The 24,887-nt window shown below is 46.8% G+C and overlaps 1 protein-coding gene across 2 annotated transcripts in view; it reads right to left on the bottom strand.

Moving 5' to 3' along the window:
- LOC105490248 (spermatogenesis associated 13) overlaps positions 1 to 24,887 on the bottom strand; it is a 326,039-nt gene that overhangs the window by 165,417 nt on the left and 135,735 nt on the right. The gene's annotated exons all lie outside the window — the stretch shown is intronic.

The following is a 24,887-nucleotide window of genomic DNA, read 5'->3' on the forward strand; positions in this document are numbered from 1 at the left end:
AGCCAAGGTGCCTCAGGGCAGAGGATCTGGCACCCTATGTTCTAATGTGACCGTCCCCCATCAATCCACCTAAGAATCTCAGCACTACCCAGCTCTGTCTTCTCGGGCAGATGCCAGTTTTCGTGGGACAATCCCCCCACTCTCCCATGCCCCACACTGTCCCGTCCCTGCCATGGCCACCCTGCAGCGCAGCGGCTCTCTCCCTCCCAAGAAGCTCCTGGATGCAGGTCTTCCCATCTCTGCCTCCTCCCCAACCACCTCCTGCTGCCCAGGAGCTCTTTCTGAAACACCCCCAACTCCTGTCAGGCCTCGGCACCCACACAACCAAGTTCAAGTTTCTTTGCATGTCACGCGAGGCCTGTGACAACCTGACCCTCAGCTCTCCAGCCCTATCCACCCCCCGGGGCCTTTGGACAAGCCACTCTCCCCCCGGATTCTTCCTCACACAGGCGGGAGCTTCCTCGCCCCCATCAGCCATTTCCAGTGATTCCAGTCCAAGCTTTCAGCTCCAAATTCAGGACCACGCACTACACCACAGTGACAGAAGCTCTAGGAGTGTGAGGTGGCCTCAGGGCATCTCTGATTCCTGAAAAAGTGGCAGCAGAACTCCCCTAAGGAACACTAGAGTCAACCAGGGATTATCTCTTCAGAGTCCACCCTTGGCCAGATCTGGACACGAAATTCTCACTGACAGAAAGGGAAGGTCCAGGAACAGAAGACAGGCAAGCTGCCAGGCTGGTTTTCAGACTTCTGACCGCAGCCCACAGCGAGATGCGTGTTTCACCTCACGATCTCACGTATGAGAACATAAAGAGAATCCCAAACGATGCCAGCCTTTACCTCATGGGGTGCGCTCAGTGCTCTCTCTCTTCTGTCTTGTGTTGTTGTATTTAATTCTGGTGGAAATTCACTAAATTCATTTCAGGACTCACTAATGAGATAAAGCCCATCACTGAAAACACTGCAGTGATCAGCAATGTGGTAACGACCCAGCGTGATGGCGCCAGGCGGGGGGCAGACAGGATGGCCCTTTCATCCGCCCCGTGGTTTCTTTCTGCCCCCCTTTTTTGCACTACCTCCTTAGTCACCAGTAAGTTTACCGTGACATTCAAATCCTCATTCTCCTTTGTTTGTGGATGGAGCTTACATTCCTCCAAGCCCAGTCACCATCCCTGAGTCACAGCGCCCTGCTCTCATGTGGCATGCATAGGAGAGCCTTTCCTGGTATAAACACTCATGGAAACCATGAATAATAAACAAGCAGCTCTACCAAAATGAACAGCAGCTCCTGTGTCCTTACTTCCCTTGTTCCACCCCTCCCTGCCTTCCTCAAGCTTTCCAGATCTCTCTGGACACACATTCATTGCTAGGACAGAATGCTCTTGTTTAGGTGTTTCACTTGTCTGATGTGTTTGGTCCATTAAGCCTTGTGTACAATGCCAACAGTTGTAGGCATAAGAAAAAGACGGAGCCAGTTGCTTGCAGAGATTCTCAGCTCTCCAACCAAATTCTCCCTCTGACTATAAGCCTCTGCTCAACCATATTAAACCCCTAACATACCACACTGGTTATGTGTACACCAAGGGCTTGCATTTGATGCTTCCGGTTGGAGACTCCTGCAGGCACCCTGGGAGGCAGTGTTACTGAGCAGAAAACTGAGATGGTTTCATTTTTCTGAGGTAATTAGGTAACACAGCACAGAGTTATACCCCAGCCTATTTATTCCAACTCTATGGCCATTTCTGCTCTGATGGGATGTATGCATTTCAGGAAAAAAATCAAAAAACAAAAAAGCCTTGTGTTCTGTGAAATTGTGCACAAAAGACAACGGGGCTCATGAAAGAAGTGGGGCTGAGACCCCTTGAACCCTGAGGACTTCATCACCAGAGTCCTAACAATAGTAACAGTCGTAATCAAAAGACGTAGGCAGTTGAAAAGGCCCATTAGATTCCTAGCGAGTAACTACAACTGCAAATCCTGTGCAGGAATGTCTTTTAAAAATATGGGAACCATATGATTCAACCATTTTACCCCTGAGAGTATGCGGAAAAGAACTGAAAGCAGGATCTTTAACGGGTATTTGTACACAACATGGTCATGGCAGCATTATTCACAAAAACCAAAAGACAGAAACAAACCAGGTCGTGGATGAACGGACTAAAAAAATGTGGAGGACACATAAAATAGAATATTAGCCTTAAAAGGAAGGAGAATCAGACACATGCTACAACACGGATGAACCTTGAGGACCTTAACGCTAAATGAAATGAACCAATGACAAAAAGACCAATCCTGTACGATTCCACTGATATGAGGTATCTAGAGCAGTCAAGCTCAGAGAAGGAAAGTAGAATGGTGTCTGCCAGGGGCTGGAGTCGGGGTGTCGAGAGAATGGGGAGTTAATGTTTAATGGGGACAGGGTTTCAGTTTCAGCTCTGGAGATAGATGGTGGTGTTGGTTGCACAGCAATATAAATGTGCTTCATACACTTAAACATGGTGAAGATGGTACATTTTGTTCTGTATATTTACTACAATTTTTTAAAAAGGTATGGGTGGCTTCCTGGAAGGGGCTTAACAGCTTGAGGGTTGACACTGCTGAGTTATGAAGACAAGGGCAAAATGCTTCCAGATTGAGAGCACCACACAATCACCACTTCCGAGGGGGAAGGGAGCACACAGAAGACGGTGGACAGACAAGCTTGGCCAGCATTAACATGCAGGGCAGCAATTGCTATGAACCAGCACAACTTTCACATGATAGTGACATTCTTCCCCTATTTACCAGTCACCTACAAGCTAATTACAGAAACTCACATTTAGCAAAGCAGATTACACTCACTGTCATGGCCAAGTTACTCTATACAGTCATCATTCTATCTCCTTTCCACCTTCTCTGTGTCCTGTTCTGCCTAAAGTACTAGACATGCTTCACACATACCACCAGGCCAATTAATCAGAGTAGTTTTCTTGAAACAATTTTAACTGTAAGTTGAAAAAGCATTCCATTCTTGATGGTAAAAAAAAAAAATTATCTGAACAATCAGATATCATCTTCTATCCAATGCATGCTTGGCGTTATGGGCAGTGGAAAATAATAAACTCGTCCAGAAGCCTATTGGGCAATGAATTTACTGACATATTTCAACACCCACCAAGATGTTTTCTTCTCTTTACTTCCAAGTGAAAGGCATAGTTTTTCTAGGAAAAAAAAAAATTCATGTCTGAATGAGATTTTTTTTAAAGACTGGAGCTTGTAAAATGTTCAAAATGGCGTGGGGGCGGGCGAGGCAGTGGTAAAGAAATCTCAGTCCATCTGGGAGATGGGCTATTCCACAGTGTGTAGAGGGCATTTGAGACTACAGGGAGCATAGCTGACCACGATGGAAAATGCTTTAGACACAAAGGTATATACTAATTAAATGTATAACATAATCATGGCATTCACGTATCTCTTACCTGTGACAAGTAAGAGAAGTATTGGCAATTTTGTTTAAATTGCTGTGCATTTCCTTAATGCCCTGTAAAAGAACATTTTAGAGGGTATTTATAGCCTACTTTTCTCTGTGTTATCATACAGGTTTATGTATTATTTTTTATCTATGTAGGTAAGATTATAGAGTGCTTAGTTATGTATCGCCCTAGCAATTTTACTTACCATTTCCTATCTTTAAATGAAAGCCAGCGAATTTCTTGTAGGTCTGCCTGCGTGGAAGCAGCTAATGATCACAAGGGTAATCGGTGAGCTGGCCACAGGGAGAGGAGTTGGAATTGGAGGACTAATTGTGTCTGGCTTACAGAGTCTGGCCTCTCTTCCACAATGGGAACAGCCTTGTCAGTGGGTCTGGAGTGCCCGGATTTAATTGACTTCAATCTCTGGTAATGATCCATGAATTGGGCTGGCTTTGCCAGTGGGATCAAGATACCCAAAGTCTGTTGACTGAGACTCCCTCTATCCTAAATAGAAAGTGGATAGGTGCTGCCTAAAATACCATTTCTCCTGTGTATCACTCTTCCCTCCTGCTTAATCATCAAAGATTCCCAAATCCAAATTCTTCCTAGCTACCAAAGCTCTCTGGAGAGGAGCCTTGTGCTACCTGTTCTGTCCAAGCGTCTGCCGCTCCCCACCACATTCAGCTGCAGACAGACTGGCCCCCACAGTCTATGCCTGTCACTTGGCAGGGAGTGCTTGGTCCCCCTTTTTTCTCACGTCTGGAATAGGCTCCTTCCCTCCGTCGGTATAGAGCTCTCTCTCATCCAAGCCCCAGCTGTGCTCTGTCTCCACTATGAAGTCCACAAGAATGGTTTTCCCGTCTTAGTCTCCTTCATGCCCAGCAGCATCACCAGTTTGAAAGTTAGCTGTTCTCTATTTATTGATCATGCACAGTTCTCTCCACCTGAGCTGTCTTTGCACTTCCTCATCCTCACCTCAGTTACTAATCCCTTCATTCCCCAAACTGTGAATTCAGAATTGCAGGAGGAGTTCCCCAGTCCCTGCTCTGTTCTCATCTAGCTACACAAATGCTGTTGTTCAGGCACCAACACCACCCCTCTGACTCTTCTTACTGAGGCCTGGAGTACTTTCATTACCTCTGCTACCAGCTCACTCGGTTTATGTCCTCTGTGGACTCACATGAACTGAGAACAATCAGAGGAACGTGCTGGTAGGGATGCTACAGACGGCTTCCTTTCCCCTGCAAGGACATACTTTAAGCCTTGTTCAAAGCCCCTGAAAAGTCCTGTTTGGCTGGAATCCTCTGACTCTTTCACAATGCCACCACTGTTTTAGTAACAGCCCTAATTAATACCTTCAACAGAAAAATGAGGTTAGACCATTGCCTCTGTCTACTTGGTATTTTGTGGCTGTTGTAAAAACTCAGATTCCTCCAGGGCGGTAGGATTTATGCATTTTAATCAAGTGCCTTTCACACTGTCTCTTTCTGATACCCCCAGCACCTAAATTATAAAGTGATGTCAGTATCGCCAGGGAGTTGAAAAGGTGCCTAGCACAGTTTCCTTTGACTTGCCCACTTCAGAAATAGTGTACCATTTGGCTCATCGCTCTAACTTCTCATTTTAACTATATTCACAAAGTCCCTTTCCTCTACCTGCCTCCCACCTTATCACTACCCAAGGGACCTCTGTGTCCTCACCCTCCATTTGGTTATAGGTCTACTAAAATGTTCATCCAAATTTGGAAGGAATGAAGGATTTATTGGAAAGCGGGCAGCACCTTAGGCCAAGGGGAAAGCTCTGAGCAGAAACTGGAAGACAAAGGCAAGGAGGTGGATGGCTAGGTGGGTGCAGGGATCTGCTCAGCATCCCGTACTGCACAAGGCTGCCACCAGAACCTGGAGCCCTAGTCTCTGCCTCTTCCCACCCTGGTCAAGAAAACACCAACTACGCCACCTTGGCCAAACCCTGGAAAGGTGCGATCCTCTCTCAGTGGCTGCTGCAGCTGGGCTGGCATGCTGCAACCAGGATGGAGCTGAGTGAGGGGCACAATGGCAGCAACCTGCAGGCACCAGAGAGCCTCCAAGAGCTGCTCAGCAGTGCCTGATCAAAGCTTGTCTGGGCCAGTGCGTGTGCATTGTGTACGCTGTGCAACAACCAGGAAGGAGAGCTGGGTTTTGCCATCCTCCAATGCTGCTTGAATAGGAAACATTTTGGGTAGCACCTGGCCTAGTTCCTGGAACACAGAAGGTGCTGAGTGATGTCAGTTTCCTTCCCTCCTCTTGTCTCTTGGGCATGGAACAGAGTTTACAGGCGCTCTTTCATTATCCATCTTGACGTGGGAAGGTGGGGCAGGGGAAGATGAGTACCCGCTCTTGCCCCTCGGTGTGATGTTCGTGATGTCCATGAGGCATGTGCGAGAGTGGATCACAGCACCAGACAGCCTGGATCCAAGTCCTGAGTCGCTCACCTACAGTTACATACCAAGGGGCAGGAGCTTAGCTTCCCTGGGAACTGAGTTTCTGCTCTGCAAAGTGGGATCGCAATAACGACCTTGCAGATCCCACTGGGACCACCAGGTTAGCGCGCGTTCACTTCATGAACACTCACAGTCGGGGCGTGGTGGGAGGATCTCTGTTCTCCCCACTCTATGTGCTATGAGTTTTTCTGGCCAACCCTGGGCGGCCTTTCTCACCTGTGACCTCTCATCATATGCCTTGTGGTTTCAGGGCAACCACATGAGACAGGTGTTCTTCCCATTTTGCAGATGAGGACATTAGAAGAATAACTTGGCTAAGGTCATCTGGCCAGAGAGAAAGTGTTACGTGTTCCTCCAAGTAAGCCCTTTCTCCTAGTCTCAGAGGTCTCATCTCAGAACCTGTGGGACTATCTACAGCAAGACATGGCATCAAGTAGCCAGACGGTTTCTGAAAAGGGCTCAGCCCCCACTGTCGGATGTTCTCTGGTTCCCTTGGAGGACATTTCGGGTTCCCTGTGGGTGGTATCAGGACGTCCCTCAGAGCTCAGTTCACTCATCTCTCTTCATAGCTGACAGCAGAGTCAGAAAGCCTGGGGAAAAAAAAGCCTTCTACTTGGAAAGGAGTAACTTTTTAAGTTAGAAAACACATTTTTTCTTTTCTGCTCTTGGTCACTCATCTTTGTAAAATAGAAGTATCAGTGTATCCAAAATATAAGAGAACATAGGAATGAGAGCGCTGCCAGCAGCTGCGGATTTGTATCCACACAAAACCTCTATTCCAATGCCTTCTCCTTGCAACGCTGCTCCAGGCACCACTTAGGATTTTTACTTTAATATTGGGAAGAAATGGGAGAAGTAAAATGGGAAACGAGGAAGAGGCAATGTAGGTACCCCTCCCATATTTCTGGGCACTTGCAGTTGCCTTAAACACCAGGAGCTTCCGTCTAGACTTCCTGCTTCCTGCCCGCTGACTCCCTGCCTGCAGGCTTTCTCTGGTTTGGATCAGGCCAAAATGCCAGAAAAGGAATGCCCTGGGGAGCACCCTCACCCAGTGGTGGATGGAGACTGAAGATGAGGCACCAGCCTTCCCTCCCTTCCTGCCTCTTGCCTGCTGCCCGGCAGGTGCTTCCTGGGATCACCTCCTAAAGAAACCACGTGGACTCAAGCCATTGTCTCGGGGTCAGCGTCTGTGTGAACCCAACCTCCGAAGCCGTTTGTAACCAGTGAGAGGCCGGGCATGGACGGAGAGCTGCTTCAGCCCCGCAACAAAGGAGGAGGCCCGGGGTGACATGAGGATGACGAGCCCCGTCTTTCCTCAGGCCTCCCAGGGGCAGGGAAACAAACACTCTTCCAAGGGAATCCTGGCCCATGAATTACGAGTCCAAATAGCTAAGCCTTTTCAGTGACCTACCAAATGCCTGAGAAAGAAAAAGAAAGTAAAATGCCAAGAGAAGAAGGGAGGAGAAAGAAGGAAGAGGAGGGGGAAGAAGGATGAGGAAGAGGAAAGGGGGAGGAGGAAGAAAAGTTGTTGAAGAGTCGTAATTACCTCTTAAAGAAAAGCTCCAATATGCACACACAAAAGTCAAGGAAAAACATTTCCCATGCACTGGGAAGGTGCAGCATCTGTTCTGTGACATTTCTGCCCCCAAATGCATAACCTCAATCTGACAGGTGAAAACATCAGACAAACCAAAACTGAGGGGGAAGAAATGGGCTGGTGCTCTTCAACAGTGTCAAAGTCATGAAAGACAAAGGAAAACTAAAGAACTGTAACATTTGGAGAAAACAGTTTAGTTTGACAACTGACTGGAATGTGGGATCCTGGACCGTAACCTGAACCAGCAAAAGGATGTGAGTGGGAAAATCAGCAGATTCTGAATAAGGCCTGTAGACTAGTACATAAGCTTTGTATTGATGTTAATATCCTGGTTTTAATCAGTGCACTGCGGTTATGTCAGATGTTAATATTGGTACGGGGAGAGGAGCCGGGAGAAGGATACATGAGAACCCTCTATCCTATTTTTAGCATTAAAAAGCTAAAAAAAAAAAAAACTTTCCCTACAAATGATTAATACCGTCCAAGATTGCTCTGGTATCAGGACTGTAAACCACAATTATGAAAAGCTTGCTGGATTGTTTCTGGAAAAAAGAGAAAAGACACTGTGCAGTCTATTGGAGGTTCATCTGAGAGGCCCTAGAGATGAGTAAACAGCAACATGAAGACCTGACTCCATGTGCACACCCAGTGAAAAGGCAGCAGTGAAGAAAAGGAGAATACCAGACTGGCCCAAAGTAATGGTTAGCCTGCTCTGAGACAGCACATTATTACTCTTGAAGTGATGCATGAATTAGAAAAAATAACAATGTTCACTTAATGATAGCCCTCGATCTCCTTTTCTTAGCCACGGGAGGCTCCCTAGCTACTCCTATGAAAAGCAGCAATGTTTACGGGTAGCCCCACTTGTTACTTAACTAACAACCGTTCCATACCCCTGCATGGCAGGCACTGGGCTGCAAGGACGAACACGACTCGGGCCCTTCCCTCATGAAGTACTCACGTTATCACAGGGACTGCCCTGGTGATTGTGTTATGTGGATAAGCTCTCTAACAGAGGAACACGCAGAGGGTTTTGGGATCACGGGAGAGAGAAGGATTAGAGCTCAGTTGGAGAAGCCAAGGAGGCTTTGAAGAGTAAGTAGGACCCTGTCAGGCACAGCAGGTAGGAGGGAAGCAGGAAAAGGCGGAAGATTCAAACACATTACGAAGGCTCAACATCAAAAAGTGACCTTCGCTAGAATTCCTCAGAGCACTCAGTACATTAAATAATTAATTATTTGTAGAGCAGGGTCTCACTATGTTACAGCCCAGGCTGGTCTGGAACTCCTGGTCCCAAGTGATCCTTCCACCTTGGCCTCCTAAAGTGTTAGAATTACAGGCTTGAACCACCATGTACAGCCTAGTTTATTTTCTTTCTTTTTTTTCTTTTTTCATTTGGGCCAGAGTCTGCCTCTGCTGCCCAGGCTGGAGTACAGTGGTATGATCTTGGCTCACTGCAACTTTTGCCTCCTGGGTTCAAGCAATTCTCCTGCCTCAGCCTCCTGAGTAGCTGGGATTACAGGTGCTCGCCACCATGCCTGGCTAATTTTTGTATTTTTAGTAGAGATGGGGTTTCACCTTGTTGGCCAAGCTGGTCTTGAACTCCTGACCTCAGGTGATTCGCCCACCTGCAATCCCAAAGTGCTGGGATTACAGGCATGAGCCACAGTGGCCAGCCAGGCCTAACTTTTAAAATAGTCTCCTTTAAGATTATATGAAACACGTGAGCTTCACTGGTTTTAATGTTAAAAATAAGGCAGACATTCATCAAAGAAGTGAATCCTGGTGTCCATCACTAATGGAGTTAGAAAACCCAGAATTCATGGGTTCCCTTCATTATATAATACTAACATTCTGGGCTTTTCCACTTAAATACACTGCAGTTTCCCAAATAATCCCTACATTAATTGCAGTCCCGTGTGTTAACGCTGTCTCAGAAAGACAGGCCCCGGAGCAGGGGCACACGTGAGACTGGGCTTTGACGAGGAACTTTTGACTCTGTAGGAAGAGGCTGAATTTTGATCCGAAGGGCTCGGCTTCTACACGTGACCCTTGTGTTTGGGGTTCCAGAATCGCTTAACCCAGACCCCACTAAATTTCTTGTTTATAAAGGTTTCTGAAAATGAAAACTCTATAGTTGAATTACTAGTTCCACTTCTGGCTTCAATGAACCTTTTATATTTTGAAAATATCCTCTCTGTCTGCTGGGACAACAAACCATGAACCGATTTCCTGAGCATCTCAGCATGCATCAGAGCTCTTGACCGCTCCCCCCAGAACCCACCGTGGTGTTCACAGATGATCATGATTTGCATATAAATGAACTTTAACCTAAACGACTAGGCTTGCGTTTATAAACACAAACTTGAAGACCTGTGTGCCCCTACAATGGCTTTAACTTATTATGGCATTTGCAGTCCTAGGTTACTAGCACTGGCAGGAGCCTTAGAGTTGGGTACACTTTGCGTGTTACAGATTTTGAAACAAAAACAGGCACATCAATTAAGCAAATCGTTCTACCTCATGTAGCTAAGCAGTGCCACAGCCAGAAATACACCCAGAGCACCTTCCTAAGTTACCACGCTCAGAGAGGATTTCTGTAGTTCCAGTTGGTGTTTAGTCACTAGTGTTCTGAAATCTTAACCAATGTACATGTAGTTACAAATGTGGAGGACACGGCTTTCTCCAGCACCTTTTTATAACAGATGGGAATAAACCTACAAAGATTCTTCTCTGTGATTGTACCAGTCACCTGCCAGTGATACAATCCCAGAGGAGAATCTCTGTGGGTTTTTGCTGCTTCTGTCAGAACGTCCTGTTCGTATTTTAAGTGTTGTTGTGGGCTGAACAGTGCTCCCGCCACGAGGTAAGCTGGAGTCTCAATCTCTGTGAATGGGACCTTATTTGGAAATGGGTCCCTGCAGATGTAGTCCAGTGAAGAGAGGTCATACTGGAGGAGGGTGGACCCTAAACTGACTGGTGTCCTTATAAGATGAGGGGAATTTGGACTCAGAGACACATGGGAAAAAGCTGTGTGAAGACAGAGGCAGAGACTGGAATGATGCATGTGTAGACCCAGGAACAGCACGGATTCCTAGCAACTAGTGGAAGCTGGAAGAGGCGAGAAAGGATGCACTCCCAGAGCCGTCGGAGCGCAGCTCTGCTGACACCTCCCAAAGTGTGAGAGAATTCATTTATGTTGCTTTAGGCATTCATTTATGTTGCTTTATAATAATTTGTTTTAGCAGCCCTAGGAAATAACATTAGTTTATTAAATAAGATGTTAAAATTCAATAATACTCCACTAGATGAAGAATATGAAAAGATATTTTAGGACTGGCATGATGTCTCATGCCTGTGTTCCCAGCACTTTGGGAGGCCAAGGCAGGAGGATTATTTGAACCCAGGAGTTTGAGACCAGCCTGAGCAACACAGCGAGAGCGCATCTCTAAAGAAAAAAAAAAAATTAGCCAGGTGTGGTGGCACAAGCCTGTGGTCCCAGTTACTCAGGAGGCTGAGGTGGGAGAATCACTTGAGCCCAGGAGTTCAAGGCTGCAGTGAGCTGTGATAGCACCACTGTACTCCAGCATAGGTGATATAGGGAGAATCCATCTCTAAAATAAATTTAAAAATAAAAAAGATCTTTTACAACCAAAAAATTATAATTATTAAATTAACATAAGAAAAGGATATTTGCTAATTATTAAAGAGATGTACGTTTTAAAACCAATGCAGTCGTTCTTTTATTAAAGTAGCAAAAATTCAACATCACATCAATGTTCACTAGCAGTTCCAGTTCTAGGAAAACTGACACACTAAACCCCTACTGGAGGAAGTACAGAATTTGTACAAGCTTCCCAAGAAACAATTTAATAATACTAATTCAGTAAAACTTTTTTTTTTTTTTTGAGATGGAGTCTTGCTCTGTCCCCTGGGCTGGAGTGCAGTGGCACATCCCAGTTTACTACAACCTCTGCCTTCTGAGTTCAAGCGATTGTTTTGCCTCAGCCTCCCGAGTACTGGGATCACAGGCAGATGCCACTACTCTCAGCTAATTTTTGTATTTTTTTTTTTTTTTTTTTGTAGAGATGGGGTTTCACCACATTGGCCAGGCTGGTCTCGAAATCCTGACCTCAGGTGATCCACCGGCCTGGCCTCCCACAGTGCTGGGATTACATGCGTAAGCCACCATGCCTGGCCCAGTAAAACTTTTATAATCATCTCCGGGCAACTGATCAGATTCAAAAGATGCAGCATAAAATCTCAAGAACGCACAGTAACAACCAGTCATCAAACATCACTGAGGGTCAGGCTTTATCAAATAGAGCCGTTTAGCTACCCAGCTCTCTGACTCTCCTTGGTCTTACGTCCTAACCTCTGATGAGGCACATAAAATAGAGAGCACAGTACTTCTTGACCATACTTAATGTTACTTTTGTTGTTTTTTTTTTTTTGGAGAGAGAGTCTCACTCTGTTGCCCAGGCTGGAGTACATTAGCATGATCTTGGCTCACTGCAACCTCCGCCCCCCAGGCTCAAGCAATTATCTCAGCCTCACAAGTAGCTGGGATTAGAGGCATGCGTACCACGCTTGGCTAATTTTTGTATTTTTTTGTAGCAGCAGAGTTTCACCATGTTGACCAGACTGGCCTCAAACTCCTGGCCTCAAGTGATCTGCCCGCCTCAGCCTCCCAAAGTACTGGGATCATGTGGGTGTGGGTCACTTCTTGATAATATGTAAGCAGAATGTAAAGAAGGTTGTAAATATTTTTAGTTTTCTGTATATTATGGTGTTTTGACATCTTAAAAATCCTTTTTGGCTGAGGAGAGACTGCCCTTTTCAGGACTAGCAAATTCTTAAGAGACAGCAAAGGCCCAGCCAGGAGCAGGCCCCTGGTAAACCCAGGGCTGGAGCCCATGTCTTATTCTTTCAGTTCAGGGGCCTTTCATCCCACCTAGACACGAGGAGAGTCTTTTCAATGACCTTTTCAAAGTTGGAAGACACTTAGGAACCATTTAACAGATGAGGAAACTGAAGCCCGAAGGGGCGAAATAATTTTGCCAAGTTCACACAGTGATTACCAGATGTCGACACCTGTCTCTGATGCATGTGACCTTGTCTCTCATAAAAATAAAGAACATATTTAATCAAATTTGCATCCACAATGCAGACTTGTTGCATACAAATCCATTTATCCCTTCAGCACTCCTTAAATATTTCCTGTGGGCCTACTATGTGCCAGTCTTGTGCTAGGGCCTGTCACAGCTCAGTAGGCCCAGAGAATCCACAACGTTGGTGAGCATCGTGGCCTCAAAGCTGAGCCCATTAAATTAGCTTTGGGAAGTCTATATACAGAATTCATATGACATTTTTTTCTGAGTGTTTCCTAGTTCTCTTTCTTTTCTTTTCTTTCTTGAAAATCTTCCCTCCCTCCCTCCCTCCTTTACTTCCTTTCTTCTCTTTCTTTGTTTTATTGACTAAGTTTCGCTCGTTACCCAGGCTGGAGTGCAATGGCACGATCTCAGCTCACTGCAACCTCTGTCTCCCAAGTTCAAGCAGTTCTCCTGCCCCAGCCCCTGAGTAGCTGGGATTACAGGCATGCGCCACCACACTTGGCTAATTTTGTATTTTTAGTAGAGATGGAGTTTCTCCATGTTGGTTAGGCTGGTCTGGAACTCCTGACCTCAGGTGATCCGCCCACTTCGGCCTCCCAAAGTGCTGGGATTACAGGCATAAGCCACATGACTGTTTATTTAAAAATAAGGAATTTTTGTGGCCTGGCAATGAAAGACCATTCAGAAACTCAGATGAATAATTTCCTGTTAATAATCTTCTTAGGAAAACTTCTCTCCCACACCAGCCCAACTGAGCTTCATGCTCTCTGAGCAACTTCTGAGGCTGCTGCTGCTTCAAGGCAACCAAGAGCTTCTTAATTCTGCTTAGGAAAGTGAACACTTTGTTTCCAGATCCAAAGATTCACTTAAAAATAAATATCCCAGCCCTCCTTTTCTTTCACATTATGCTAAATTCAGGATGGTCTTGATCTCCTGACCTCATGATCCACCCGCCTCAGCCTCCCAAAATGCTGAGATTACAGGCATTAGCCATGGAGCCCGGCCCAAAAAACACTCTTAAAGAGTGAAAGTGAGGCACATTATGTAATTTTCAATCTTGCTGTGAACAAATACGATTTTATAGGATACACAGCTTTCCAACTTCTATCAAAAATACATACGTTCAAATTGTTGTACTGTCTCTTTCCTAATTATTGCAAATCAGAGGAAAGGATGAGAGAAGAAAAAGTTTTTTGTTTTTTTTTTTTTAATGAGTGTATTCATTTGTTAGGGTTGCCCTGACAAAGTATCACAAGCTAGGTGGCTTATACAATAGAAATTTCTTTTCCTGCAGCTCTGGAGTTGAGAAGTTTGAGATCAAGGCATTGGCAGGGCTGTTTCTTTCTGAAGGCTATGAGGGAGAATCTATCCCTGTCTTTTCTTTCTGGCTTGTAGATGGCCACCTCGTCCCTGCGTCTCATGACATCGTCTTCCTTCTACGCATAACTTTGTGTCTGAGTCTCCCCTTTTTTGACACCAGTCATCTTGGATTAGAGCTCGCCTTAATGGCTTCATCTTAACTAATTACCTCTGCAATGATCCTATTCCCAAATAAGGTGACATCCTGACGTTCTGGAAACTGGGATTTCAACACACAAAATTGTGGGGGACACATTCTGCCCATAACAATGACTGAAGCCATCCTGAGGCCATAAAATCACTGAACAAAGCCTTTGTATTTTCTAGGCTCAGGGAGCAATGTTGGTGCTGGGGAGGGGTGGAACAGTGGGTCACGACCAGCTGCTCATAGAAGTCAGTGGCTCTTGAATGAGTAAAAGCCACTCTGGTCTATCAAGATGGCATATCCTCTCTACTGATGTTCCGCTGCTGCTCCCTGTGCTAAACAAACAAATCAGTTTTCCTCTCTCCTGCAAGCATTTCCCATTGGGACCCTTTGCTAATCCAGGCCTGGCTTAAACTGCTAAAAAGAGATGTGCCGCTCTCGGCAGCCGCACAACCTCTATGCGGCAGGCGCAACCCCCACCCACCTGCCTCTGTGATAAATAACAGCAAGAATCAGCCAGAGGGTTGTTCCAAGCCCCGAGCAGCGCGCCAGATTCTTCCAGAGCATAACTGCTCACTGGGAAGGGGGCCAGGGCTTACAGTTTTCATGGTACGGTTTTAGGGTACTTGGAAAAGCCCCAGAAACCAACATATCAAATCTACTAGGCACTGTCTGCCATTACTCCCTGCATAAAGGCAGTGAGGGAGAAATTCATGGACCCAAACCCACAGCCAAGGACACAGCTTCTGTAGCTCTCTTGGCATTTCTCGCCTGGCAGAGTTCTACCTGGGTACCATTCTACCTTGCCACTCCGTTTGGAACATTTGCTACATCTTCCTACCCGCTCCCCACCTCCCGCCAGCAACTACCCTTAGCACCACCTCTGGAAGGCATGCAGAAAGAGGTTTCCCCCAGGTGCTGGAGCCGGCCCCTCCTCAGCCAGGAATCACCAAGCGGTGCTCACGAAACCTCCACTCTGGATGCTCTGTCTGATTCTACGCAGGCTGTCACTTCTGGAGCCCACATCCCGGGGACTCGCTCTAGTGCCAATGATTGTTTGCCCTGTCCCCTCGCCCCTTTGGACCACAGCTCTGTCTTCTCTTGCCATTTCCTTTTTGTGGCCCCGGCACTATTCTGCCTCCCCTCCCCTGTGCTCTGGTTCTGTGGGTGTGGACAGCTTCCCCGCCCAGCCGTCTGCTAGTATCTCCGCTGTGCTCAGCTCAGCTGGGCCTCCCTGTGCCGCACTCCACCTCCTCACATGTTATGGTCCACCCCACACACCCCTTTACGCCTACCTACCACCTGCTGCCTGTCTCTAGCTATTGTGTTTTACCTGCATGACTTGCTTTTCTTCCCTCACCTTCAGGCATCCCTAGCACCTGCCCCAGCTCAGCAGGGGTATCTAGTTCCAGGTCCGACCCTGTCTGTCCTTCTTCTGCCCACTGACATTAAGCTTCCTGTAGCTATGGGCAAAGGCATTGAAATTTACAATGTTTAAATACACAGGGAAACATAACTTTATTTTCTACAGTAGATCTCAAATGTCCTAGGACCTGCTATTTCCAATTGGGCTTACACAGTCTCTACCAGGTTAACTTAATCTCACTGGGCTACAATACTTAAATCTTTCACATTTCTCTTTCCCTTCAACCTGTGCAGGAGTGCGGCAGAGAGGAAGTTTTGTGGTGGGGCAGTTTGATCTCTGTGCTATCATCTGATCTGCACAGGCTGCACAGTCTAATCCCACTGGGCCTTTGCGTACAGGATATCTAGTTATATCTGCTGCTGGACCCACCTGCCCGCTGGAAATATGTGGGAATCCATTGCTGATGTTGGCTCCTTCCCTGGCCTCAACAGTCATATCATCTCCAGGTGTGCTATGTATGAAGTTTCCTTTCCTAGACTTGGTTTTCTTTTCTCTCTCTTTTTTTTTTTTTTTTTTTTTTTGAGACACAGTCTTACTCTGTTGCCCAGGCTGGAAGTGCAGTGGTATAATCTTGGCCCACTGCAATCTCTGCCTCCCAGGTTCAAGTGATTCTTGTGCCCTCATTGTACCGAGTAGCTGGAGCTACAGACATGCACCACCACGACTGGCTAATTTTTGTATTTTTAGTAGAAGGGGGGTTTCATCATGTTGGCCAGGCTGGTCTCGAACTCTTGGGACCTCAGGTGATCCACCTGCCTCGGCCTCCCAAAGTGCTGTGATTACTGGTGTGAGCCACCGTGCCCAACCGTCCTTTCGTAGACTTTGAATTCCAAACACCACATTTTCTCAATGTCTTAAGCCCGGCCTTACTGAGTTAACCCCTTTCTGTACTTTCCTAATAACGTTAATACTTTTCAAATACTTTTAAATAATTTTAGTTTCAACACAGTCTGTGAGATGTTGTTTTGGCAGTTAGTTTACCCCCAGTTTGAGGCTTGGGTTCCTGGATGGTTTACCTAAGTCCCACACTCATAAATAAGGACAGAGCCAGGACAGAGCCAGGACTGAAACTCTGGCCTCTTGGCCTTCTGTCCAGGGTCTGATATATTGGAGGACCGCATCAATTAGGACTGGGTCCAGATGGCCCTCTGAAACTGAAGCGTGAGTGTGATGGCTCAACTGAATAGAGTTTCACTGTTCTCCTATAACAGAAGTTTTTTTGGGGGAAGCCACTCAAGGCTGATGGCAGCTCCACAGTGCAATCAGGTTACAGGCTTGTTCTAGATTTCTCTTCTGTTACACTTAGCATGTGGCATTTATCTTGTGGCGTCAAGATGGTTTCTACTTCTGCACTCCAGCTCTGTGCCCAGGGAGAAGGGAGAAGGGCAAATAACACATCAGCTACTTTTCCTTTAAGAAACCTTCTCAGAAGCCTTAGCCTGTGACTCCATGTGCATCTCACTGGCTGACCTTTGTAACATGGTCAACCCTAGCTGCAAGGGAGTCAGGGAAGCCGAGCTCATTGGTACCCTGAGGGACATGTGAGCTGTTTTGAGGGAAATAGGGAGAATGGATGGTTGGCTGTGTCTGCCACACCTGCCTACCTCTCTAATATGCCTTCCCTTGTTTTATGCTGCCATTTAACACCCTGGCTTCTCATGTCCTCATCCTCTCTCTTCCCAGTTGCCCCCCCAAAGTGTTACAATTTCCCAAGACAGCCAGGGTGCACATTGGTTATCCCTGTCCTTCAGCAAAACTCCTGTTTCCTCAGATAGATGTTAGAGCAATAACCTAGTAATTTGTACAGCTGCATGAAAGTTTTTTTTTTCAGATTTTCTGTTATATTTTCCACTTTAAGTACATGGTTCTGTTGTTCTCATAAGCCACTGAAACATCTTGTAAATCTCGACATTTCAGCATCCAAACTTTACTTCCTGGACACCTGAAAGTAGCACAAAATCCTTTTATCTGACTTGTCTTGATTTCTAGTGATTTCCAGGCCCTTGGAGGATTCTGAGGTGGACAAGATAAGGCACATCTTGTGATGTGCCTTACACAACAAGTGAATCAGGATGAAGCCAGGATGAAGCTCTGGCCAGGTAAGTGGAGATGCTTTGGGTAGATGGTTTTGCGAGTCAGTCCGGTGAGAAGTCAGCTGGTCCTCGGCCCTGGGGCAAGGAGGGACAACGTTTTCTGCACAAGTCCAAGAAGCATCACAGGAAAGGGGACTAGTTGATCTCAACAAGACATGCCCATATGTAATGCAAATTCCTTTATCTCTCTCTCTCCTGTAAACAAGTGCAGAAGAACTTAAAAACCCCAATAAGCATTTGTCTCTTCAAAGCAGCCACCTAATAAGTGGATTTAAATAATGCAGCTATTGTTCAAAGCATTTTTCTAATTCCTTTTCTGGATGACTTTCAAGCTTATATGAAAATCTCTTGAATTTCCTTACTGAACAATCCTTGTCGTTTAGGATGGGTTTTATTTCAGAAAATACGGAGATTCACATGAAGGCAAACAAGTGAATCAGGATGAAGCCAGAAAGCGCCCCGCTACCCTTAAGGACCCTGTCTCGGCCGGGCGCGGTGGCTCACGCCTGTAATCCCAGCACTTTGGGAGGCCGAGACGGGCGGATCACGAGGTCAGGAGATCCAGACCATCCTGGCTAACACGGTGAAACCCCGTCTCTACTAAAAATAGAAAAAATTAGCCGGGCCTGGTGGTGGGTGCCTGTAGTCCCAGCTACTCAGGAGGCTGAGGCAGGAGAACGGTGGGAACCCAGGAGGTGGAGCTTGCAGTGAGCTGAGATCGCACCACTGCACTCCAGCCTGGGTGACAGAGCAGACTCCGTCTCAAAACAAAAAGAAAAAAAAAGAAGAACCACCCTGTCTCATTCCTCCATAGCTCACCAGAGTTTTCTTTTCAGCAGTTTAACCTGCAGATTCCCAGCTCCTTACATTACATATGCAAAGCCTATAGGGAGAAAAATAAAGGTTTTAAAAAGCAGTCAGCGTCTGAATAGGCACTTATGTAGGTCCAGGAAAATAGTGTGTTTACAGGTTCTGTTGATTTCTGCCCTCACAGTCATCTGATAAGTGGTTACTTCTTCACATGTGGTCTGTGCTTTTTCTAAACCACTGTGAATCCTTCAGCATGCTATCAGCACAAAGAGCTATTCACTTCACTTAGGGAACATGGACACGGAGTTATTAACCCCATAAAGCTGGCCACCTTTAAACTTCTGATCTTGTCTGATAAACGCCTCGTTCCCATGACACTAAACAATGAGTTGAAAGGTAGTCAATAAATCAGAACACTGACTATTCCTCCCACGTACCTCTACAGCTCTCATCAACTCTGCTTTGCCTTTATCTCTGACCTCTTCCCATTTTTTCTCTTCTCTGATTCATGCCTTCTCTCCAGTCGGCTGGGTCCTAGACTGTGCTTTCATTTGTATTTGCCAAGCAGTCTCCTTTTGATCCAGTTACAGGGAGGCGCCCACGTCAGCTCACACTGGGAACGAGAAGAACTGGGCTCTGCTCACTTAGTCCTAGTCCCGCTGGCTGTGTGTGTGGAGCCATGTGCCAGCCCTGGCTTCCAGGGTGGACTCCGGGGTGCAGGTGATTGCCCTGACTGATCCCCTTCACACAAGGTGCCGAGCACCCAGGCAGGGTGCAAACCTGCCCCAGCCCAGACAGACCCTGCAATACAGGCATGAGGTCAGCCTGTGTGCTCACCACCACTCCGGGCAGAAAGAAAACATCCTGAAGAAAGGGGCAGAGTGGAGTAGCCTCCTGGCTACCTCACCCACCTCTCTGCACCTCCCTAACCCACAGAGGACTTGGAGGGACTGCCAGGTGAATTTTTCCATTGGGGAGCAGTACAGGCAACTGAAGGCTGGGACCCCAGGGTCCTGTGAGGTCCTAAGGTTTTTAATCCCCACCCTTGCCCCAGAGCCGTGGCACAGGTCTTCAGCCCAGGGGACGTGGGCAGCAGGCACAGCAGCACTCACCATACAGGGACTGAGGCAGGCCTTGGCCACACGGTGGGCTTATGCCAGGCAAAAGTTTGTCTTAAGTCCTGAATAATAAATATGTGTCCGTCATACAGCCTTTGGGTGTACAGAGCCTATTTAAAGCAGACACAGACAGAAACCTGGCCAGGAACCAGAAGCCACTAGCTCTTCCTTTGATTCCATACACAGGGTGGCCCTGCCCATCTCCTCTGACTTCAGGCAGGCATCAGGCAGGTGATTCAGCCAAATAACAAACCAGTCCCTACTAATTTCAGGATTAGGCCTCCAGCAAACCTCAGCTCTGCAGAGCACCTTCTCCCCTCCTCTAACTCCAGAACGTCCAGGGCCATAAGAACTTTAAGTTTAAACTTCCTGTCACATCCTCAACAATTCTCTGGGCTAGCCTTGTTCTGTGTGTTTTGGCAATTTTTTTCCATCCTGAAACACGGAAGTTAGAGAAAATCGCGCATGGGAATTGAAGGATGAAAGTCAGATCTGGGATTCCCTTTCCCTCCCGCCCACCCAGAGTGGGACAGACTCTGCACTCGGTCTTTGATGCCTGGCTGCTCCGCTGACCCCCAGCATTCAGCGTGGGCTGTGGAAACCCACCCGACACTAGCACCAGAGTCTGGACAGTTCCTTTTTTCAGCCCACACCACCTGGACTTTGGATTTAAAGCCTATGCTGCAGAAGCCACTTCGTTAAAGCACAGGATCCTCAGAGTCAGCCCATCAGAGGAACCCAACAAACAGATGGTGCGGTGTCCCAGGGTGACAACAACAGAGCGGGTCACCTACCCCCGTGTAGTTTGTCACCCAGTTTTCAGCAGTCACACAGGTGGGCTGTTCTACTAAGACTTTAGTGGAACCCATCATTACTTGATCTTGAGTGAGAAAAAAAGGTAAAAAAAAGGTTTTAGATCGCTCGTGTTCTTGCCAGACCGATTGGTAATAAAATGCCATTTTGCCTGCCAGAAATGTAAGCACAATGCAATTATTCTACAAATAAGTGCAAGTGGCTAACCTTAACTACATATTTTTTAAGGGAAGTAAGCAGGTTTTTGTTTTTTTAAATAAGGTAGGACTTTTTTTATGTTTAAATTATCCTGAAATACACTTTTTGGTTCCCTTGCTCCTGGGAGTCCTGTTTCTAAAACAAGGCCTGTCCACATCAGTGAGGAGTGTTAGAATGCAGATTTCCGGGCCAGGGGCCCAGTGCGGTTGTGGAGGCCCCATGGACCTTCCTGGTGGCTCTGCTCCATCATTTATTTACCTCTTAGCAACACCCTTCTCGTCACCCAGCTAGCCAGAAGCCAGAAAAATCAGACTGTACGTTGGGGTTTGAATAAATTAAAGTGGATGCATTAGAATATCTTGAAACCTTTGCAGAGCAGGTTAGGCAAGTTCCAGAAGGACAGACCTGGCAGAGCATTTCTGGTGACGAAGCCACAATGTCCTTTCCTGTCCCACGTGTAGGTCACCCCTCCGGGCACAAGGACAATGTCCAGTTGGCCACCGTGGAGTCCAATTCTCAGGGCAGAGGGCTTGGTTCCGGGACAGACCACTCTACTGCGGCCTGTAGAATCTGCTTTCTTCCTCTGAATAAAGCCCCAGGACCCCAGGACTTACGGTTGATACATCAGAGGCTCAGTCCATCCAGAGCCTTCCCCTACAAGCAAAAAGCTTCCCCACCCACCCTGAAGAAATTCACAGACATCAAAAGACCACTGTGTGGCACGTAGGTTAGCCCCTGAATTACAGAACAATCTGCTGTCTTTTGCTGTAAATGCTGTTAGTTCATTACCTCATCATTCTGCCAATGGGAGCGTGAGGAGCACTTGGATGCAAACTCAATTCGGTAGCAAAAGTAAGAAATAAATGAAGCTGTACCAGACTTGATGCCTGTCCTGTTTTTATTCCTTGCTGTGCAATTTAAATTTATCGTACCATTGTCTTTGAACTTCAAATGTTAAACTTGCTCACAAGTCAACATTTTTTGCTCCATGATCAAAAAATTTGCCCAACAGTGGTTGCTGAACAGTGATCAGCAACCATTGATGGGCGCATATTATCTGTGTGGAGATTTACCAATGCTTTGTGAGAAAACAAAAATGCCTGTTCTCAAGAAAAAAATGCCTGTTCTTCCAGCTATGGGCTGGAAGACTCTACACTGAACTTGAATGACTCATCATAGTCATCTCATTTCTTGAGCTCTTGCTATGCTGGAGATCTTCTGTCTCCTTGGTTCACTCTATGGTTCACCCTTCTCCAGCTGCTGTGCCCCCAGAGGCTGCCCTCCGTAGACTACCTGCGGGGGCTCCCCTGCCCTCTGGCCTCTGGTTGGATTTGAGCAATGGGCAGGGAGCCCAGGCAGGGAACTGGAGGGAGAGAGAGGGAAATGACGCCAGCTGTAAACTCCTCCTGCTGGTGTCATTGCGGGATGGCTTTGTCCCTTGACTAAAGGTCACACAGCACCTGCAAGGCAGGTTCTAGCAATGCCTTACTCCCAACCCCTCAGAGCTGGAGAGGGTAGCCTCACTGCTACCAGCACGGGTAAGCTCTGTCCCTGTTGCTTCCTACCCTGGCCACACCTTTGTAAATAATCCCGTTATTAAACAGTCCTCTAGTCATCCCCCTTCCTGCCAGGATTGACTGGCATTTCTACCTCAACATTGGTATTCTCCACCTAAATCCTCAATGCGTTAATGAGGTAATATTACTAACGTCATTATACAAATGTCGGAACTGGTCTCAGAGAGATGAGATAAGACCACACATTAGATAATGAACATGAAAGAATTTAAACCCATTTTTGTTTGATTTCACAATCTCCAATCTTCCCATTTTTATCTATATAGGGAGAAAACTTTTATGGTAAAGATTCCCAGAGCTGCTAATAATAAAAATAACGGACTGAGTGCAGTGGCTCATGCCTGTAATCAAATCTCCAAACTGACAGGCCAAGGCAGGTGGGTCGCTTGAGCCCAGGAGTTTGAGATCAGCCTGGGCAACATAGTGAGACTGCATCTCTACAAAAAATATAAAATTAGCTGGGCATGGTGGCACACGCCTGTAGTCCCAGCTACTCAGTAGGCGAAGGTGGGATGATCCCTTGAGCCCAGGAGGTCTAGGCTGCAGTGAGCCATATTCATACCACTGCACTCCAGCCTGAGTGACAGAATCTATCTCTGTCCTACGCCATGGGAGTCTGTCTCTCTCTCTCACACACACAAATATATATACGTAAATACTTATTTTTTGCTCGCTTTCTCTTGTCAGGGAAACTCCAGGATAAACACAATTGTCATGGGTTTTAAGGGATATGAAGGAGAAAATTACCCAAGTCCAACATTTACTGAAGAGCAATCTGTCAGCCCCACAGGTGAGAGCAGAGCATGGCAGTCACAAGACTGAGATCTGCTTTTGAGTCCCTCCATTTCCCATTAAGTTAATGCCGTGAAAAAACTGTTTCATTGGCCGTAGGCTGTACCCCACCTCCAGGTAACCCTCCCCCAGACTCAATCATGGGTCACAGCCACAAAGGCTCCCCATGGCTCCCGCCCCCATGACTTCATCCTGGAGAGGCAGTCCCTGTAGCAAGTGAGGGCAGAGAAGGGAGCGGAATTCCAGCAGGCTCTTGCAACAGACTGGGAGCAGAGGACGATGCTCTCTCATCACTTCTAGAATGCATCAGAAGGGAAGATGCAAGACTCTTGCCTGTCTGATAGGGGGCTGCTGGCTCCCCTGCTCTATTCCTACCTCCCCAAGAACCACAGGGCCCAAGCCAGGAGCAGAGCCAAAGGCAGTTGCTCTCAGCTGCAGGGAAAGGCATAGGGAATAGGGATCATTCGAAATCCACATTCCAGAGTGGGCCCCCTTTTGCCTTCCATCCATCTTTTCCTTACTCTTCCAGTTAATTGACCAAAAGTTTACTGAGCACCTATTGTCAACAACAGCACTAGGCTTCCTGTGTCCTGCCTCCTGATTCCTTTTCACTCCTTCCAAGTGTACCTTTCCTTGGGCTGCCCTCCTCCTTATTCCTCACCTCCAAAATGAACTCTTGCCTCCTTCCTGCTCCTGAGCAACAAAAACATCCATCCCTTGAACCTTGACAATCTCACCTAAGTCAAGGAAGAATTCCCTGGCTAGTAAATTCTCGCTAGGTGAAGTGAGGACTCTGCTTATCCTCCCTTGCTCCTTAAACCACTTGGATCTAATTGGCGAATTTTAGAAACGGTGCTGGGGGTGGTTTAGGTTGCTCCATACAACTCCTCAAGAGATCATTTGTATTCTGTATGCTGAAGGAGGCGTGGAAAAGGAGAAATCTGCTGTACACCACCCCCAGGCCCCCTCGTTCCTGCCTTCCCTTTGCCTTTTCCCTGCACTGAGGCTTGAAATGTCCTAAGTTGCTTTTCCCAAGACAATGAGGTGACTCTCATTAGGAATGACAGGAAGTTTCTCTACTCTAAGTCAAGGGGGGCTCCTCCCTCTCCCTCTCTGTTAGGAGATGCAACTCCCTAACATGGAGCCTGCAGGCTCCTCTGCTAAAGAAAGCAGAAGAGGTGAGCCCTGAGCCATTAAGCACCAATTCCAGAGCCAGTGCGGCTGCCTCTCCATGCAAGCTGATGTGATGCGGGAGCAGAAACTAAGAGCCTCACAGAGAGTATAGGTCCGGGGCTGGGGGATAAAGGAAACACACGTCAGAGAGGAGAGACAATGGGGCCATTGGGAGAAATACCGGGGAGAGCCCCTGCCTTCCCTGACATTCTCTAATGTTTCCTGTCTGCCACTACCCGCTCTCACCCTGTGAATGAGTTTCAGTTCCTTTCAAGCACATGATCCTTGACCTGAATGAGACTTAGTTCTACAGATCTAGGCAGGCAGGCTGGCTGTGATAGAAAAAAATAAGACAAAAAAATCTGACAATATGCTAGTAACGTCTGATCCCACTGCAAACATTCAGACCAGTCTATGAGGAATGTAAGAAACTAACAAAATGGACCAACCATTGATTATGTAGAAGTAGTGTACACATTAAAAAAAGAACAAAGCTTGGAGTAATTATAACTCCTCGTTTATTACAGCAGACAAAAGCAGTATCTATACAATATAGAATTGCTAAACCAAACTTGAAAACTTCTGTCAAGTGGGCTGTTCAGCTTTTGAAGAGCTGGAATGCCATGTCCAGTTAGACCTGTTGGATGGACCATGACTAAATTCACCTCCAGGGCTGCCACTCTCACCAGAACCCAGATGAGACCACTGCGTCCCATCAGGGCTTCCGCCTTCCTTCGAGAA

This window comes from Macaca nemestrina, chromosome 16, assembly GCF_043159975.1.
Source record: "Macaca nemestrina isolate mMacNem1 chromosome 16, mMacNem.hap1, whole genome shotgun sequence".
NCBI lineage: Eukaryota > Metazoa > Chordata > Mammalia > Primates > Cercopithecidae > Macaca > Macaca nemestrina.